Below are 21,212 nucleotides of genomic sequence, written 5' to 3' on the forward strand. Positions count from 1 at the left end.
ACTAGTGCCCTCCCATGCAGGGAGAGGCACCGGAGCAATCCCATCCACCTCTGCAACCGCTCAATCACCCTAGCCTCTAAACCTTGCTATACTGATGTTTAGGTCCATGTGACTAAATTTTTAGGCAACCAAAATTTTGCATGTTTCCAAAATTTTGTTTGCATATGCTAAATAGCTAATATGCACTAACAATTTCACTGTGTAGCTGAGCAAAATTGCATATGTTGGATGAAGAAAGTTTGGGGGAGAAGCTGGAAGAAAGTGGTGAAAGATAAGTGGGGAGTAGGTTATGCCATCCCTCTATTGCATGCAATCATTATTTTTCTGATCCAGAACTGATCTGCAGGAGCATTTTCATGATTTTCTATTGCTGCATAGTTCAAATACATCAATACTCATGTCCTTGTGATCCCCCGTAAAGTACTTAATACAGAACAGGGTAATTTATTGGGTTTTACCCATCTGTATCAAACAATTCAACCTCTTCACATTCATTTTCCCCTTCTTATGCCAGGCAGAAAATAAGAAGTAATGAAAGCTTTTCTTGTAGACAGAATCTATTACAAAAAATTAAAGAATCATAACTCCAATGCATATTCATATTGGATAATGCCAGTTAATTACCTCTACCCATAAGTAGTGTCCTTTGACTCTCATATTTTAATCATAGTACAAGTTCTCATATAGCATAACACAATGCACTCATAGATACAAAATAATTCATTCTAGATAATGAAAAATTGTGCTATTAAAATACTTACTAAAAGCAAATGTACATAACTATCACTAGACAAATATGATATATTACACAATCAAGTGCTATATTACCTGAAGTAAGTTATACTAGTATTTCAGCTAGAAATATTTCAGCCTTTCCACATTTTTTTGGATGATGCTTCTCCCCCTTTCTCTTCAAAATTGAACTTTATTTATGTACACACACACACAGATTTTTAAACCTTTAAAATAATATCACTTATTCCCTTGAGTAGGATTAAAGAGAGTACAGAACACAACCGAGATTAACAGAATTGTTAGTGATCAGTGGTAATTCCCTCAGATTAAGAAACATAAGATACTATTGGATGGCATCAGACCTATAATCTATTTCGCACACCTGGTCCTAAAAAAGATGCGAGCTAGTAGATATGTCTTGATGTTATTATGCCCTCTGTGTGTTCTAGGAACTGACTAGACAGACACACATTTCTAGAGGCCATTCCTCTTTCTGGAAAAGGTTCTGATTTTGGCATTTATGAATAGCTAATCTGGCTGCTGCCAGAAGTGATACACTGACAGGGTGCCTTCAAATACAAAAGTGGGAAAATGCAATCAGTGAAGGAAGAGGTCCTGCAGAAGATGGGAAAGTCTGGCTTCAAAGACAGGATCACTATGATCAACAGAAATTGTCACAAGTCCATTTCTTGGAAAGAGAGAAGAGAAAAATGTAAGACAGAGCAAAGGATACAGGAAATGGAGAGGGGAAACTCTACTATCTTGTTAATTTTCCAAGATTATGCAAATCCCGTCATTCTTTCTTTACCTGATACATGTCTCCAAATAATTAAGTTATAAACCAGAGTGACCACAAAACGGAACTCTAGAGGAGTGTGCATAAGCACAAGCATTCAGGGCAGAATGGAAAGTCTCAGCACTGAGCTTGGAACCTAAGGCAGTTGGACTGTGGATTCCAATATCCCAAAGAAGGGTCTGAGACAGGTATTCTTTTCCTAAATTTGTGCCCCAAAGCTAAAGACCGTGTCTGGACTCCACCTATACCCAGCTAACCTGGGATCAAAAAGTTGGGTTCAATTAACAGTCTGGAGACCATCTACTAAGCCAAGACTAAAAACTGAACATTGAGGGCTGAAGATTTCAGAGCTTTTCCGGGATACCAGAGGAACTGGAACTCTGCCATGTCCAAGGAACGTGTCTGCTTTTCAGAAACAAATGTCGGAAAAGCAGACGTGTTTTGTTAGCATCCTTGTAAACCTCATTTTATAAGGAAGAAGGGAAGTTCTGAAAGATGTTTTTTTCCTAAAATTTGTCCCTGTGTACATGGACCAAATTTCAGAAAAGCTTCTTTTGGAAATCGGGGAAAAAAAGATATGCAATTGTAGTAACACAAATTGCGTTTCTTTTTCCGATTTATCTCTGTAGTGTAGACACAGCCTAAAAAAAATAAAACAATGTTATTTATGACTAGAATATTTACCTAATGTTACTGAGATCCTTCATTCAAACACATTTTATTTTCATTTAAATCATTGTCTGGGGTGGAGCAGAGGATGAGGGGTTCAGTATGCAGGCTGCCTCAGAGAGAGAAGGCCAGCTGAGAAGCACCTGTCTATGGCCACTGTAGTTGCAATAGGCACAGCTAGGGGAGAGGTGACCATTCTTTGGTGGAGGGAGACAGATGAACAGATAAACACAAAGGGGGTGTCTAGACTACAGGGTTTTGTCGACAAAACTGGACTTTTGTCGACAAAACTATACCTGCATCTGCACTATCGTGGAGTTCTGTCGACAGAAAGTCGACAGAATGTGGCAGTTTTGTCAAATGTCGATAAACCTCATTCTACAGTTATGTCAAAGGCGCTATTGCATCCACACTGTGCTTTTTCAAAAGTGAGCGTCTAGACTCTGTTGAAAAAGTGGCTTGCTTTGTCGACAGAACTGGCTGTAGTCTAGATGCTCTTTTTCGACAGTGGCTTTGCTCTGTCGACAAAAGTCTGTAGTCTAGACATATCCAAACATATAATTGCTCTGAAATATGTAGTAGATAGCTGTCCCTTTCTTTAACCCTGACCCCTGCTTGCCCAATGGGGTTATTAAAGCTATCGCAGTCCCCATCCCTCGCTGCTTGCTGCCTGCCCTGTGGTCATTCTGCAATAGAACTTCCTCCTGCCAGATCTCTTCCTTTCCATTTTATGAGAAACAATCAAATTTTACACACCTCTCATTATCCTGCAGAACCAAAACTTGGCCTTGCTTTAAGATATGATAAGAGGACACTGCATAACAAATCTGGTGGTTTTAGCTCTTACCATTTAGGAAAAATTCTTGAACAAATGGAATCACAGATGGACAGATGCACATTTCTAAAATATATCATAAGATTACAAACTCAAGAAGGCTAGAAAATGCCAAATTTACCATGACCCATATCACCTTACTTTTGACCCATTGTGAAATCATCCTGCATTAGAAATGTGTCTTGAGGGGACCCATTAAAGACTATCAAAAGGCATATGCGGAAACCTTGTCTCTTTCACCAATAGAACCTGGTTTAATATAAGCTATTACCTCACCCATCTTGTCTTTCAAAGCAGGAAAGGGTGGAATTAAGGCAACTATAAATCTTGCATTTTTTAGCTTTCAAGATTTTGACTTTGCAAGCCACATACCTATTTTTAACATTTTGTTAACAAAACTTAAAAAACAAGTGGTCCTATAGTATCTTAGGGCACCTCAGGGCAAAAGTCAAATTAAGCTACACAACTTCAGTTGCATAGCTGAAGTCAAAATAGCATATTTTGGCTTGTAGCTCTGTCTATGCAACAGAAAGAACACTCTTCCTTCGACTTCCCTTACTCCTTGTGAAATGAGGGTTATAGGAGTCGGAGCAAGAAATCCTCCAATTCAACATTATTTCGAAATAATGGCTTTGTGTGTAGACGTGCTCTTTGTTATTTAAAAATAATGTCAGTTAATCTGAAATAATGCTGCTCTGTAGGAACAGCCTTGGAGACTAACAAAAAATATGCATAGTATCATGAGTTTTCATGAGCACAACCTCCTTCTTCAGATGAGTGGAGCAAAAGGCCAGTTCATTAATGTAATTTCCCAGAGGGTTTTTTGTAAAGGAAAAGAGACAGCAGCATCCTTCAGCGCCGCAACACACACTTCTTTAGCTACAGGATTTGAAAGAGAAGGCTGTTATCCCCAGTATGGTAGATTTGCCACTTCTGTTAGGTGCTGGAAGATTATTGGGGGGGACCCATCCTGGTCCAACCTTTCTTTCTCTATCTCCCAAGAATCAAGAACTGGGGGACCTCCTGTCCCACATGGAATCCCCACAGAGGGAAAGAGGCCCCAAGAGTCATGTCTTGGATGTGGAGCATGGTTGGTGGAAGCCCATCCTTGCTGTCTTTCCCCTTTTCTCTAGGTCCCCAAATATAATGGTTCAGACAGGTCCTAAATATTCCTAGTATGACGTGCACTCCTGCTGCTTCTACAGCAGTTGCATGGGCTTAGTCTTATATTTTCAAAAACAATATAAGTGAGAAAAGGTGTGTCACAAGACTCACCTGGCCAAAAGGCTGTGTGTTGCAGCACTCCTGCCTCCATTTCCCCACAATTTCCTCCAGCTACAAATGTGACTTGGCCCTTCAGCCAAGCTCCATTAAAGTGTTCAAAACCTTTCAGGATAACAGAGAATCCCTTTTTCAGTCACAAAACTGTATCCTGTCCCCCATCCTGTACTAGCACAGGAGCAATGGTATTTCATATGATATAACCGCCACCTCGAACGCCAACCAATCTGACTGTTTGGTTCCTAACCAAAGGACAGCTTCTATCCTCGCATTGGAGCAATGTGTTTGGTCTCCTAATTACATAGCACTGACTGGCCTGGGCCTCTTGTTCTTAAAGGAGAAGGCTTTCCTGATACAATATGAGTGACAAATTTCAACAGTTTAAATCTATAGGCATTTCTCCAAAGACTTTCTCCCTACCTAATTTCAAAGGTCTGTTGTTCTCCAAAAACTCTGATAGAATTTTTGATTTTATGGCTTTCCACGGCTCCCCTGGGCTGCAAATGGTGAAATGGAGCCAATAGAAGCCCCTAGGCTATGTCTATACTCGCGGCTTCTTGTGCAAGTAATATGCAAATGAGGCTAAGTGTGGAATATCTCTGAGCCTCATTTGCATACCTAATGAGCCACCATTTTTTTTCAGAAGAGGCTCTTGTGCAAGAAGGAGCGTCTACACTGCCTCTTCTTGCGCAAGAAAAACCCTCTTGCGCAATGCCATTACACCTATTACTTGAGAGGAAGGTTCCATGGTCATAAATAAACAAACTGGTGCAGCCAATTATCAGGTTTCTCAAAGTGCTTTCATAGACCACTTTGAGAAACACTGATCTAGACAATCATAATGGTCCATTCTGACCTTAAAGTCTCTGAGTCTGAGACTAAATTACACATACAGACATTCTTTTAGCAAAAAATTAAAAGACAACTTCTAAAAGAAATAGACTCTACCGTGGCTTTCACAGCTGACATTTCTAAAATGTCCAGTTAGCTACAATATGTACACTGTATATATTCAATTATAACAAGCTTTCACAATAGCAACACTATAATTACTACAATATTTCATTTCTCACAAATAAACTTCAGTTCAGGCTCGTAGCACAAAGCAGTTGCGCCCTGCATTGTAAACATGACCAGCCATGGGATGTAATTTGATCTGAATGTAATTTTAAGTCAATTGGATTTTGAATTACAACAAAAGATTTACTCTGCTTATTCTGTAGGTCTGTTTATATGACTGACAGTAACGGTTGCAAGAGCATTGTTACTGCTTCTTGGGTTAAAACCAACAAGAATTTTTAAAAGTAGCCTAAATACTTAACATGATCGAGCCCACTGATTTCAATCTATAAAGCAAGTTTACACATCTTTCTAGGAAGAAAAAAATCTCTCTTTTTTTTTTTTAAAAAAGGATTTGGGCCAGAATACTCCAAGTTAAGGGAGGCAAAGTGATAGCTAAGACACTACACATTGGAGTGGGCCAGTGTGATGGGATGGACAAAGCTGACCTCGCCACTGGAGGCCTTTCAGCACCCTGGCCAGCAGCAGGAGCAGTGGAAGGGTCCTCCGAGCAGGATAGAGGGTCAGCCTGGACTGCAGTCAATCAGAATGCAGAAAGCTGCTATAAAAAGAGCTACTAGCTAAGGCCCATCAGTTTCTTCCTGGATTTCAACCCAGACAGACTACTGTGCTGATTGGGACAACTAGAACCCTGGATAGCTCCGAGTGGTAGCTGGGCTCTTGTAGCTGAGCGGAGCTAGACCCTGCAGCTAAAGGCTAACCAGGGACAACTCTACGGAACCTGGACAAGGGGAACTCTACAGCAAGGCCCTAGAGAAGCAGCATCCTGGGGAAGTGATTCAACCATACCTATAGACTTTGAAACTTGGCAGGTATCTGCTACATATAGGGTCTCTGGGCCGGGACCCAGAAGATTGGGCAGGCCTGGCTCACCCCCCAGTCCACTGGTCCACTGAAAATAGATTATATTGTCCCTGGCTACATGTGCTTTCCTGACATGCAGAAACACAAGATATGGGCCAAACTTCACTCATCATTTGGGCCAGGACACATTTAGGGCTCAATCATGTTCTTGCTTGTACTGTAGCACAAAAAGACAAGTACTAGCTGGTGCAGAGCTCGGCAACCTTTGGCACATGGCCCATCGGAGTAATCTGCTGGCAGGCCGTGAGACATTTTGTTTACATTGACTATCTGCAGCTCCCAGGGGCTGCGTTTCACTGTTCCCAGCCACTGGGAACTGTGGGAAGAGGAGGCCAACATGCCCCTGCAACCTGCACCATGTTCTACAGCTCCTATTGGCTGGAAACAGTGAATCGCAGCTATTGGAAGTTGCGGGGGGACTGCCCCTGTGACTGCATATGGTCAGAGTAAACAAAATGTCTCATTGCCCACCAGTGGATTACCCCGATGGGCTGCATGCCAAAAGCTGCTGGTCCCTGAGCTGGAGTTCTGGCTCCATTTTTCCAGGCCCTAACTAATATAGCTATTCAGTGGGTCTGATATGTCTTGGCAAGTGTCTTTCCTGCAGGGCAAAGGCAGACTGGGAGGAAACCTGTAAGCTCCAAGTCAGAATCTGCTTTCCAGTCTGCTCATGTACATGGCTTATTGCAAAGCCACAATTCAACTCCTGCACCTATCCATTGATTTGGGGACAGTCGCTCTATCCTGAACTAGCCTCGTCACCACAATAAGCAAAACTCTTTAGCTATCATACTTTATTTTAGCAGGTGCATTTGGTCAGTTCAGCAGACTTAACTCTGAGTTTAATTCAATCCAGTTGATCAATATTATATTACAAACCTTTATGTCCTACTTGTTGGTATACTAACTAAACGCAATAAAGTACATTTACAAAAAGTGGGAAGAGCATGAATGGTTTAAATTATCTGCAGTATTAACAACGTATTTCAAAGCAACCACAACTATTTTAGGATTTCCACAATGCAGAAAAAACATTAGATCCCTGCCTCGGGAAGTATAAAAACTATTAACTTAATCTTTCATGAAAATCCACTACTGTAATAGGACTCCACACTGTTTCAGTGTGTGCCCTGGTAGACTGCACTGCAGAATTTGGGCCTAACTTCAGAGATGACACAATATAATGAAGACAATGCAACATTTGGGGGGATAAAGGAAGGAACCATGAGGCACTGTCCACATGTGATTACCCAGCAAAGGCTAGTGAACAGAACGATGAGTAATTTTTATTGACATATTACACTGTAGATAGGCTCACATTAGTCCTGCTCCAGCTAGTGTGCTAGAAAAAAATAGCAGTATAGACATTCCACGAGGAGTAACGGTAGTTCGGAATAGGAAGCCTAGTACGAACTACCTAGTTCGTGCCGCGTGTAGCCGCGGGACACAGAGTCCGAACTAGCGGACATTTAAAAATGGCGGCGCCTGGCAACATGCAAATGAAGCCCGGGAAATTCAAATCCCGGGCTTCATTTGCAACTCCGGTTGACGACATTACCACCCTAGTTCGAACTAGGGAAGTAGTGTAGACATACCCCTTTATAGTTAGGAAGTTTTTTTTTTTCTAAAGTCCAATCTAAACCTCCTTTGCTGCAATTTAAGCCCATTTCTTCGTGTCCTATCATCAGAGGCCAAAGAGAACAATTATTCTCCTTCCTCCTTGTAACACCCTTTTAGGTACTTACTTGAAAATTGCTGTCATGTCCCCTCTGTCTTCTTTTTTCTAAACTAAACAAGCTCAATTCTTTCATTCTTCCCTCATAGCTCATGTTTTCTAGACCAGTGGTCCCCAACCTTTCAGGTTGTCGGGCACCAGGGGGCGTGGCCGTTTGCCCGCCCGGGGGCGGGGCCCCCCCATAGCCACGTGCCCGGGGCCGGCGCCCCCTGGCAAGCGCCGCGCGCCTGGGGCTGGCGCCCACCCCCGTACGCGCCGCGTGTCCGGGGGCGGGGCCAAGGGCAGGGCCGGGGCACGCGCGGCGCTCCTGGGAGCGGGGCCAAGGCCGGCGCCGGAGCTGGCAAGGGCACGCGCGGCGCCACCGGGGCCGGGGTACGCACGGCGCCCCCGGGGGCAGGGCCGGCACCGTGGCCAGGGCACGCGTGGCACACCCGGGGGCGGGATCGGCCATGTGCCCGGGGCTGGCACCTGCCGCACGCCCAGGGGCAGGGCCAGCCCAGATTGCTCTGCGGGCGCATGTGAAGAGCCCCGCGGGCGCCGGGTTGGGGACCACGGTTCTAGACCTTTAATAATTTTTGTTCCTCTTCTCTGGACTTTCTCCACATCTTTCTTGAAATGTGGTGCCCCAAACTGGACACAATGCTCCAATTGAGGCCTAATCAGCACAGAGTAGAGCGGAAGAATAACTTCTTGTGTCTTGCTCACAGTACCTGTTAATGTATCCCAGAATCATGTCTGCTTTTTTTCAACGGTGTCATACTGCTGATCTATATTTAGCTTCTGGTCCATGATTATCCCTCGATCTCTTTTTGCATTGCCTTTATTTTGGTGTCCTCCCTTCTATGCCAGTCCTAAGAATCATGAACTCTATGATTTCATGATCACTTTCACCACAGCTGCCTTCCATTTTCAAATTCTCAACTAATTCCTCCCTATTTGTTAGGATCAAATCGAGAACAGCCCCTCCTTATCAGCCCCCAGTATCTTTCTCAACCTTCTGAAATAAAAAAATTGTCTCCAATACATTCCAAGAATTTGTTGGATAATCTGTTCCCTGCTGTGTTAGTTTCCCAACAGATGTCTAGATAATTGAAGTCCCCCATCACTACCAAATCATCCTGTGTTTTGGAAGATTTTGTTAGTTGTTTGTTTTTTTGTTTTTTTGTTTTTGTTTGTTTGTGTGTGTTTTTTTTTCTCTGTCTTTTTTTTTCCCCAGCAAATGCTACATTTTACAATTACTAGTATCAGACCCATAAGAAAGGGAGTTGGGGCTGAACTTCCTTCAGTTTAAAGGCTTGCATCCGAAGAGCCAGAGAGAAAACAGAATCAATGTTATAGAATGTTGTTCTCAGCTGCTGTGACACAGGACTAACTGCACTTTTAAGTTCCTACAAGGTGCTACATTTCTCTGAGTTGATGAATGCCCTATCTCTCATTAGATTTAAGAGAGGTGGAGGTCTCTCTGCATTTTTCCTCAGCAAGCTTTTAATGTGCTGTTGGCAGTGTGTGTGTGTGTGTCTATATATATATATATATATATATATATATATATAAAGTAAATGTAGCCCGATTAAATATTTACCTGGCAAACACTCTCTCAAACATAAATGAAATAGTTTGTTGTCTACAGATAAGACATGGAAAATCCCTTCTGTGGAGTTTATTTCCTATAAGTGAATCCAGCTTTTTTAGGTTTCTTCTGAAGAAGGTCACTATGTCAAAAATAATTAGAAGGTTATTGCAACAGCGACTGAATGAAATAGTGCACATTTCTTACTTTCTTTTATTGCCTCCTTGTGTGAATCATTAACATTTGTCAGTTGCTGAGTTTGTTGTTTTGCTTTGAAACTTTGTGTTAGCCTGGACACATTGTTAGCTTGCAGTTCTGCCATCACTTGCTGAGGTTCTCACTTGAATTGCTATATTTTTGCTGAGCTTTTGCTTTGTCTTATTTCTATCAAGTTTTTTTTTCTTCATCTTGTTTCTTTTCCAGTTGGCCTAGTATATATCTCAAACCACTCTTCTAGCTGTCCTCTTATTCAGAGTGTGTACCATCTAATCAATAAGCACCCTCAGTTGCTGTAGGATTTTCATTTTATTGTATTTCTAACTTCTCTGATGCCGTGTGATGAGATTCTTGCTTGGCTAGTGTGATGTTGTCTAAATTTGCTGTGTTTCAGATCATTACACTGACTTTAATTTTGATGTATTTGTATTTTACCCTGTTCTAGTCATGCTCTTTTCCCTCAATCGGTTTAATTACTCTCTGCCTGTGTAACATTACAGTTGTACAACTGCTGCAAATACAGAAAAAAAGGATTATATTTGATGTTATGTAATCGCTGAACTGCAGTTTACTTATGGGTTCACTTCATGGCATTTCACTTTGATGTTTTGTTTCTTGCTTATCTCAGGGACCTCTTCTCTCTCAATGTAGTTCCTAGATAGCTGAACCTAGAAATCCTAGTCAGGGAGTAAGGCCCAACGTTGCTAGCTACAGTACACAGACACAATAAAATGCAGTCTCTTCACCAATGAGATTAACTGGATATTAGAAAGACTGCTTTATCTGAGAGTCTCTGTATTTAAACATCAGGGGTTGGGATCAAGACATTTCCAATAAAGGGTAGTTTACACCAGAAATTACTTTCCTTTTCTGTAAACAGAGCCTCAATTGGCCTTATGGGTGTGTTACCTATTTAATCAGACTTTATCACAGAAAATGTGTTTTACATAGCTTTTCAACCTTTTCAGTTTTTAATGCATGTATTTTTAAAATATTGTTTATATACATCAGGATGGATTTTTGTATACCTTGCATGTTGTGCTATGAATTGGGTTGCTATGATAAGCACATAACTAATTAGATAAACCAAAATATTCACAAATGTTACCTGAAAAAAACACCACATACTTGAGAAGCTCCCTGATTTCTGCTTGTCAGACAATAATATAGAAAAGCTCTTATATGAATAATCAGCTACTTGTTCATGCAGATTACCACTGCTCTGTTTTTCTGTATAAAACAACAAACTTACAATTGGCTTCTACCTTATGCAAAATCTGGCTTTGTGAAGGAATCTGGGATGCGAACTCCTTTATTTTAACTGAAATCCCATTCTAAAGGTATAATCTAGCGGTGTTGTGACAACTCAGTCAGGACTCTTGAGATATTATGAGATTTGTTTATTAAGTTTGGACTAGACACTTAGCTTCTTCATTGTGTCATATTATATATCTGTGTAAACGAATGGGTAGAGTGGGCAGATATTGACTTTAGTTGACAGGAAAACCAACATTTATTAACCCAAGAGGCCTTTTAGGACAACAAACCTGGCTTTTCACTGAAATATGAATCTAAAATATGGATTAAAAATATTCATAAGTAGAATTTCAGTTCATTACACAATTCCCCTGCAGCTTTTCCATTCCTTTAAACAACAAATGGTCAAAAGGGATTATTGGATTAATTTTCAGAAAAACCTTCTTACCTTCTAGGACAGTTGTAGGCAACTTGTGTCCCACTGTGTCCCTCCAATGTACTGAAGCATTGGAGCCCCACATTTCCTACTCCTCCCTTCCTTCCTAGAGCTGGAATCAGCTCTGTTCGCAGCTGTTCAAGCTCTGGGAGGGAGGGAGGGAAGAGGAGCAGGGATGGAGAGGGAATCAGGTAATTCATGAAGCTCTGAAAGTGCTGGGAGGGGGAAGGAGGAGGAAGTGTGGGATGCCAGTGCCCCAGTGTGCAAGAGGCACATGGGGATGGAGAGCAACGATGGGCTCCACAGGCTGCAAGTGGAACCCCAGTGGCAGCAGGTTTCTGTGGCCCACTGAGATGAGAGGGCCACTCATGCGGCCCACTCGCTGTTCTTGATTGCCCATCACTGTTCTAAAACATAGGAACTGCTGTAACCTATCCTGTCTTTACACTGGCCCACACCAGATGCTTCTTACAAACATATAAGAGCACCACAAAAGATAAGGGGGAGATAATCTGACCTCCACATTAGTTCTCATCCTATCCCTAGTAGAGAGAGATTGGTTTAAATGCTGAAGCCTGGATTTAATATCCTTCTGAAATGTTTGTTTATTAAGGCAATTGGATATGTTTGTATCTATATGAATGTCCACTCTTGTTTTGATTCATAAGTTCTTGGATTTAATGACGTCTCATGGCAATGAGCTCCCACAATTTAATTATATATCGTGTGAAAATGGGTTTCCTTTTATTGGCTTAGAACTTTTCAAGTTTTCATTTAAACTTTCAACTTCATTGAATGTCCCCTTGATATTGTATTATGAGAAATGGAGAACAGATATTCATCATTTAATTTCTCTAACATTCATTATTTTATGTACGTTTATGATGCTCCCCTCATATTTGTTTCATCTCTAACCATCAGTCTTCTCAATACCTCTTCACTTGTGAAAGGTTTTCCATGCCTTTGATCACTCTGAGAGGGAAATAGAACTCAACATATACACCGATTTAGATATGGTGCTGAACAGTCTACATTCCTAAGACCTCAGTATTGATTGCCTAGGCAGAAGTAAATAATAGAAATATACTAACACTTAACATGGCTGTTTTCAGCCAGTCACGTGTCAGAATTTTTTGTAATGTTACGGATATACTTACTTTTCCAGGATCTTGTGAGACTTCATTTAATTAGTGTTTATAAAGACCTTGTTGACTCCAAATTGAAAAGTAACTACAGAATAATATGTAGAGTAATATTAACAGTAAATGAAATACCATTATTTTCAGGGAAAACCTGTGATTTGCTGTATATTACATTTACAGAGGGTTCTATAAGAACACTTTTCCCAGCTAAATGCTGTTCCTGAGGTGGAAGAACAGATCTGGAATTCATGTAATTTTTCCAAGTATATTTGTTTGAGTTTGGCAGCTTTGGCATTTTTCAGTTGATCTTTACAAGCCTTCCACTATTTCTCCCAATGTGTTTGATTTATAAACATTAATAAAATCTGAAAATAATCCTGCCAGAGTATGCAGGCGCTATTAGACTGACTTTTAGAGAGAGAAAAAAACTGAGGCACAGAATAATTAAATGATTAGACAAAGCTGATCTTCTGATCAAAAGCTGGGTACAGAATTCAGGTTTCCTAGCTGCTATATTGCCATTTAACTACTGGGCATTTCTTCCTTCCTTAACAAAACATCACTCTGTGAGGAGAAAGTGTTACTAATTCATCAGATCTTATCAAATGACTCTAAACTTATCTTGGCTTTCTTTTCACCAAGGTTTGTTGTAAATCTTACTAACTAGAGAGTAATAAGACTGGTGTCCTTGCTAAAAAGAGAAGATTGATTTACTATATTCATAGGGAACTAGGTGTTTCCAGTGGGTATGTAATAATTAATTCAAAGCCTGTAACTTTTACTCCAATGTAACTTAAGAAGGCCTTCAAAATGAGAAAATATATAAAAGTTCATATGACAGAAAACTTAAAAAAAATCCAATGTCTGTATGGAATAACTGCATACTATCTTTATTATGTACCATTTTCATATTCTTTATATATTCTAATTGATTGTTCATTGGGCTCAGTCAGCCAAAAGTAGAGAGAAACTTTGTACAGACATCATTAGTTTTTCTCCATTTAAAGATTAATCATGAAGAGCTCTGGCTCTTTAATTCTGTAATTTGTATATTTAATGGGCTGCTGCAGAATCTATGACAGTAATTAGCATAGCCTGAAAACTCATTAATACGCAACAACATGATTAATGCAGCATTAATGCAAACATGACTGAAGTTATTTGGGTTATGTAGTAAGAAGATTAAAGCTAAAATGTCCTGTTTGTTTTACCAGTAGTGGGCATAATGGGATAGCAAAGAAACAAAATAAAACAGGTATCAAATTAGTCACTTTAGCATAAAGTACTGAAAGCTAAATCAAAGTGATTTTCTTAAGCCCTGAAAGTAGAGATTTGTAGAATATATACTAGTGTCTCTCCTTTCACTTATTCATTCACACTTTCATTGTACCTGTATTCAGCCTTGTTCAGACTTTAAGTTTGACCTAATTAGCCTTTTGGCAGTTTTAGATATTATTACGAAACTATTATATCAAAAACCTCTTCAAATTCTGACATTCTTGAGTATTAGCCAATATTATATCATAGAGCTCTATGCATAAGGAAATATAAAAAGCAAAGCAAAACTGTCTTCTCATAAGAGATAGTAAAAATGGAGAATAACAAAAATGTAACTAGAAAGGCTTACAGACCTGATACTGTGCATTTCATTTACAAATTGCTGTAATAAACCATTCCATCCCTTAATTTTAATGTGATATTTGTACATGTATTTTGAAACATACTGTAAAACTAAAATAACCTGACAATAAGTTTTTACCTAGTACACTTAAATATACCATATTATGACAGGCATTTAAAATGTTTTGGAAATCATTAGGGTAATTGCAGAAATACTTCTTTCCCCACCCTGAAAGACAGACACAGTAGAGGGCAGACTTGAGAAGCAGAGATTCCAGCCCCCTCTCCCGTTCCCCTTCAGAGACAGAAAACAAAAGGAAAGCGTTTTTCCTTTTTCAAACAAACAAAACCTAACACACAGATGTGGATCCATCTAGTGAAACAGGACACATTTTATTTTACATGTAGATATTCTGTTAACACACACACACACACACACACACACACACATGCACACCTACGGGTATGTCAACACAACAACATTATTTCAAAATAACTTAGTCCATGTCTACACAGCAGGCAGTTATTTTGTAATAATGTTGAAATACTGTCAAGCTGAATGACTTCTTACTCCAACTCCTGTAACCCTTATTGTACAAGGAGCAAGAGAAGTCAGAGGAAGAGTGCTCTATTTTAAAATAAAGTCCTGGGTAGACACTCCCTATTTTGAAATAAGCTATGCAATTGATGTGGCTCAATTTGTGTAGCTTACTTCGAGTTAAGCCCTGCTGTGTAGACGTACCCTTACATACTTGGACTGATAAGTACAATTAGAACCTTCAAATCCTCAAAGATTGGTTCTTTAGCCTGTATTTATGGATTGTCTTGGAAAGGAAGAAATCCTGTTTAACTTCAGAGAGTCATTACTTGCCAGAAATGATAGCTCTTAAAAGACTCAGATGGACCATGGTAAGAAACTGAAAAGTTTCCAGACTTAAAGGACCAGATCTCAGCTCGTATAAATCAGCATAGCTATATTAATGATTTTTTACCAGTTGAGGATCTGAGCCATGGTCTTAATTTGTCTTAATTACAGAATAATCATTACCTTCCTTTAATAGTAAAAATTTGATACCATGAACATTGTAATTAAGTGATATACCTACTGGGTCATTTTTCTATCATGAAGATTTTTCTACAGATGATTTCTCTCCTTTCCCATGTACTCTCTTCTAGACTTTCTGCCCATCTTCATTGCTACACTAAAGAGCTGTATTAGCAAATTTTATTGTGGTTTAATTTTTTTCCTGACTATATATAGTTTATATTTCCCTCTTTATTATTCTGTAAATATTCTTAAAATGAATGATGATTTAAGGTGGGAAACAATGCTTTTTCACTATGTGCATGGAAATACGATTCAGTTTTCCACAAATATATACATCTAATCAGATAGCTATATTACATTTCTGGCAATCAGGAATGTATCATGAGAAATAAACACAGAGGTGGAATTTTGTCTGTGAAACTGCTGTAAAACCTGGCCCATTTCTGAACAAAAGTTCCATTTTTAAAGGCAAGGGTTTTTTAAAAACTCATAAATAACTTTAGAAATGCTGAGACAAGGTGGGTAAGGTAATCTTTTCAATTGGACCAACATCTGTTGGTCAGAGACAAGCTTTCACAACTCTTTCAGGTCTGGGTTACTTTTTAAGGGCCAATATGTTCAACTAGTAGCAAAAAAGAAATGCTATTATCCCACAAAGAAAATAGATGGAAATTAATTGAAAAAGCATGGTATTCCTGAAATCAGTGTGGGTGCACAGATATAACTGAAAGTCTGACCAATTAATTTTGATAAACAGGAAATATTTTTCTCAGGCTTTATTTTACAAGCTAAAAACTTTGGTTTCATTAGATATGTAACTTCAGCTAAACACTTATGCACCTTCTTAAATTTAAGCACATGCTTAAGTCACACTGACCTGGTAGATTGCAAAGTGCTTGTATTATGATGGGTTTCATTTTGCAGTGCTTGCTGACCCACATCTTTTTTTAATTTCAGTAGATGTTACATGTACATAAAAGATACAGCATACATCCAGGAATCACTTTGCTCCTTATTGATATCCAGTGAACATGGGTGTAATGTACAACTCTGTAACTGCTTACAAAAATACTATACAACAGCAATGTGCAGCTAAAAAATAGGAGCTGTGTTGGATAAATTCCCACAGAATTAAACTGAAAATTGAGATTGTTCACAAGTTGTTTTGTGTTACAATGTCTTGTATTTTTTTAAAAATGTTAAGATCCACTTCTTTTTTTATGAGCTGTGCATCTCTGAAATCCACTTTTCATATAGTGCCAGAAATGATGTGTATGAGCTGTGGTAACTTCTTGTTCTCATATTTTAATCTGACCTGTGTGGGGTGGGATTGCAACAGCTCTGAAATGCAGACTTGGCTGCCAGAGCTTTTTTTTTTTTTTTTACTGCATAAATATTAGAACTAAAGATGTACTACTTTTCTTGGCGTTTTCAGAAATGTCTTTTGATATAGCAGTATGTATATTGATAAAAATGGCATGTAACTGCACAACTTCTATAAATTTATAAGAAGTTGGCATCTGAGCATTTAGTGTTCGATTAGTCGATAGGGGGATTCTGCCTTAGGGCTGTTGCTACACTTCAAAGGCAAAAACGCTGCGTGGAGCCCGGGGTCAGTAGGGGAGTCCATAGCTGATCCTGGGCTCCACGTGGTGCTGCCACTTTGAAATGCCATGAAGAGCCTAAAACTAGTCTCCCGCAGTGTTTCGGAGTGGCAGTGCCTCACAAAGCCCAAGGTCTGGCCCCAGGCTTCAAGTGGCACTGCCGCTTTGAAGTACCCTCTCTCTTCTTGCCCCCTTGCTGCCTCTTTCTGATAGAGGCAGCGAGGTTGGGGGAGCGACTAGTTGACTAGTGTTTTGACTGTCCAATAAGCATTTGCTTAATGGATCATCGATTAGTCGACTAGTCCTTCACATCCCTAGGGGAAATAGACCTGAGAAATCAGTCAACCCAACTGTAACATCTGAAAAGATACTGGAACAAATTATGAAGCCATCTATTTCCAAGCATCTAGAGACAATTACAATGAAGAGCCAGTATGGATTTCTTAAGAACAAATCATCCCAAACCAACCTAAATTTTCTTCTTTGACAATGTTATTGGCCTAGTCCTTGAGGAAAGGGGGAAGCTGCAGACATGATATGTACATCTTGATTTTAGTAACCAAATGAGAGAGAGGTGGTCAGGATGAAATTATTGTACTCAAAGAGTAATTTTCAGTGGTTCATCATAAAACTGTGAGGAAATGTCGACGGGGGTCCTGCATGGGTCTGTGCTGGGTATGGTACTAGTCAATATTTTCATTAAACGATTTGGATGATAGAGTAGAGAGCATGCTTACAAAATATGCCACAGACACCAGGCTGGGAGGTTTTTTTTTAGAACTTTGGAGGTCAAGATTTGAAAAAAGAATAATCTTGACACATTGGAGAATTGGTCTGAAATCAACAAGATGAAATTTCAATAAAGATCAAGTACTACACTTAGGAAGGAAAAATCAAATGAGCAACAACAAAATGGAGACTCTGAGGTCATATTCACACTACAGTTAAGGTCAAAGCACCTGCAGTTGATCTTCTGGAGTTTGAATTTGCTAAACCCGCTAAGATACGCTAATTAGAATTGAGAGGGTGCTCGTCGATGCCAGCAGTCCTGCTTCTACGAAGAGTAAGGGAATTCAAAGGGAGAGTGTTCTCCCTTCAACTTCCTGCAGCGAGGATGGTGCCAACATTCAAGTTTAGATATTTTGAGTTAAAGTTATGCAATTTACATAGCTGAAGTTGTGTATCTTAATTCAAACTTATCCCCTACTGTAGACCAGGGTTAACTGACTAGGCAATAGTTCTTCTGAAAGAGGTTATAATGGATCACAAGTTGCAAATGAGCCAGCAATATGATGTGGCTGAGAAAAGGCTCTATAATTTTGGAGTATATAAACAGAAATGTCCTTTGTAAGACACAGAAGGTTATTGTTCCACTCTACTCATCACTGGTGAGGCCTCAATTGGAGTATTATATCCACATTTAAACATCACACTTTTAAGACAAATGTTGACAAAGTGGAGAGAGACCAGAGAAGAAAAACAAAAGTGATGATCCAAGTTTTAGGAAAGCTGTCATCTAAGGAAATCTTAAAGAAACTGGGCATGTTTAGTGCTGAGAAGACCTGCTATGTATCTTCAAATGTATCAAAGGCTGTTCTAAAGAGGACTGCGATCACTTGTTCTCCAAGTCCACTGAAGGCAGGACAAGAATTAATGGGCTTTATTTGAAGCAAAGGACATTTGGATTAGATATTAAGAAAAAAACCTTTCTAGCTGTAAGAACATTAACAGGCTTCAAAGGGAGGTTGTAGAATCCCATTCATTGGACATCTTTAAGTACAGGTTATACAAACATCAAGGTGTACTTGGCCCTGCCTCAGCACAGGATCAAAAGACACTATTATGCAGCACTTTAAAGCCTAACAAGATGGTTTATTAGGTGATGAGCTTTCGTGGGCCAGACCTACTTCCTCAGATCCAATTGTGGAAGACAATTGGCATGACCATATATACCAAAGCACACATAAAATTGACAAATCAGATTTTAGAACAGAAGGAGGATGGAGGGGAGGGGAAGCTATCTTTGTAATGGGTAAGATAATTAGCATCTTTGCTAAGGCCCAGTTGTAAAGTGTCAAATTTAATCATGAATGACAGTTCAGAGGCTTCCCTTTGTAGTCTTGTGGACTCTTTGAAGCAGGATGCACGTAGTGAAGTCATTGAGACAATGCCTAGTCTGGTTGAAATGGCAAGAGACTGTTTTTTCTTTGTGAAACTGTCTGATGTCTGTTTTGTGTGCATTGATTCTTTGGCGAAGTGTCTGAAGTTTGTCCAAAATACATAGCAGACAGACACTGTTGGCACATGATGGCATAAATTATATTTCTGGATGAGCAGGAATACGTGTTCTTGATCTTGTAACTGAAATGGTTAGGTCCAATGATGGTGTCAGCAGAGTAAATACGTGGACAAAGCTGGCAATGGGGTTTGTTGCAAGGGAAAGTTCCAGGATTGATATTAGTGTGGTATGTCCTGTGGTTGTTAAGAATCATCCTGAGGTTAAGTGGTTGTCTATAGGAGAATGAGTCTGTCTCCCAGAGCCTCTCAGAGTGTAGTATCCTGTTCCAGTATAAGATGTAGTTTATTGATAATGTGTTGGACGGGTTTAAGTTAGGGGCTATAGGTAATGAGCCTTTATTTCAAAATAATGTCGAGCTGGAGGACTTCTTACTCCAACACATGGTAACTCTCATTTCATGAGGAGTAAGGGAAGTTGAAGGAAGAGTGTCTTTCCTTCGACCTCCTGCTGTGTAGATAGCGCCTAAAGCCGAGTTACGCTATTTTGACTTAAGCTATACAGTTGACATAGCTGAAGTTGTGTAGCTTAATTCAACTTTAGCCCAGCTGTGTAGACTTACGCATAGTGACTCCAAATGTAAAGGGTCTGAAAGGCAGTAGGAAGAAGTTATAGGTCCAATGCTCATTCCGGAGGAGATGGCTAGGAACTACGGGTAATACATCCTCATCATGGATGGCACAGATGACACTGGTCTGCACTGCATAGGAGCCACAAGGAGAAGAGCTCCAGATCTCTTCTGATTGATTCCCGCTTCTGTATAGTCCCTCCTCACTCTCTCCAGTACTCCTGAGCATGTAAAGTTAGACTCTATTCCATTTTCTGAAGCAGGCAAGACACTTAAATTGTTCTTAAAAGGGTAATTTAAAATTATTTTCAGTTCAGTATTAATGCCTACTCTTATCTTATATTCATGATCATGTCGTTACAAACATATGGACTAATAATCGCATAGTGGATTTTATGTTAGTCACAGTCAGGCTGTGTCTACATTGGCAAGATTTTGCGCAAAAGCATGTGCTTTTGTGCAAAATCTTGCCACCTGTCTACACTGGCTGCGAGTACTTGCACAAGAACACTGACGTTCTAATGTATAAAAGCAGTGTTTCTTGCTCAAATACTCTGACGCTCCCACTCAGGGATAAGCCCTCTTGCACAACTGTTCTTGCGCAAGAGGCCAGTGTAGACAAGCAACATTAATTTCTTGTGCAAGAAAGCCCGATGGCTAAAATGTCACTGGCATGGATTCTTTTGCGCAAAATCATGCCAGTGTAGACGTAGCCCATTCTCTCAATTATGTTCCCTCAATCTTTTCCATCCACATGGAGATTTTTTTTTTTCATCCATGAGCGGAATACATTTGTATGTGCACCAAGGCATGTACGAATGCACATCACCAATATAAACACAAAATCTAGCTGGGGGCACACTGCTAAACAGTTGGGCAACATTTTAATTTATCCTGAGTGGCCACACAAGCACACAGATTACAGGGAATATGGTCACAGTACATTAGGCAACATTCACCCTACCACTTCTCCTCTGCCTGTCATCTACAAAATAAATGTCAAGGAACAACATGACCACAGTGCAGTGTGCCAGCTATTGAAGGTTTTGCATCAATTTGGAGTCTGGCTTATTCCCAAAACTCAAACCTCTGGATTAACGATACCAGTTAAGAAAAAGAAAAGCATGGGGAAAACCATAGTGGCTATATTCCAATATGTGCTGTATACCATTTACATTTTTAATCAGTTAGTTAATATCTGTACTCCAGGGAATAGTCTAAGAGTGACATGTAAAACATTAGGATATCTTTTCCAGCCAAGGAAGCCAAAAAAAAGTACTTTTTGCAACTGCTGAAATCAAGGACATGGGCAGGCAAATTCAACTTGCTGGAACTCGTTGGAGCTTGAAACTTTATAAAATACTGGCAAAAACAAGAATGGAAGAAGTTAAATGATACCCTTTAGAATTTCTTTGCAAGATCAAATAGGTTTAGACTATATAATTGTCCACTTGATCACT

The sequence above is a fragment of the Pelodiscus sinensis genome, chromosome 3 (genome assembly GCF_052426305.1).
Source record: "Pelodiscus sinensis isolate ZL-2025 chromosome 3, ASM5242630v1, whole genome shotgun sequence".
Taxonomy (NCBI): Eukaryota; Metazoa; Chordata; order Testudines; family Trionychidae; genus Pelodiscus; species Pelodiscus sinensis.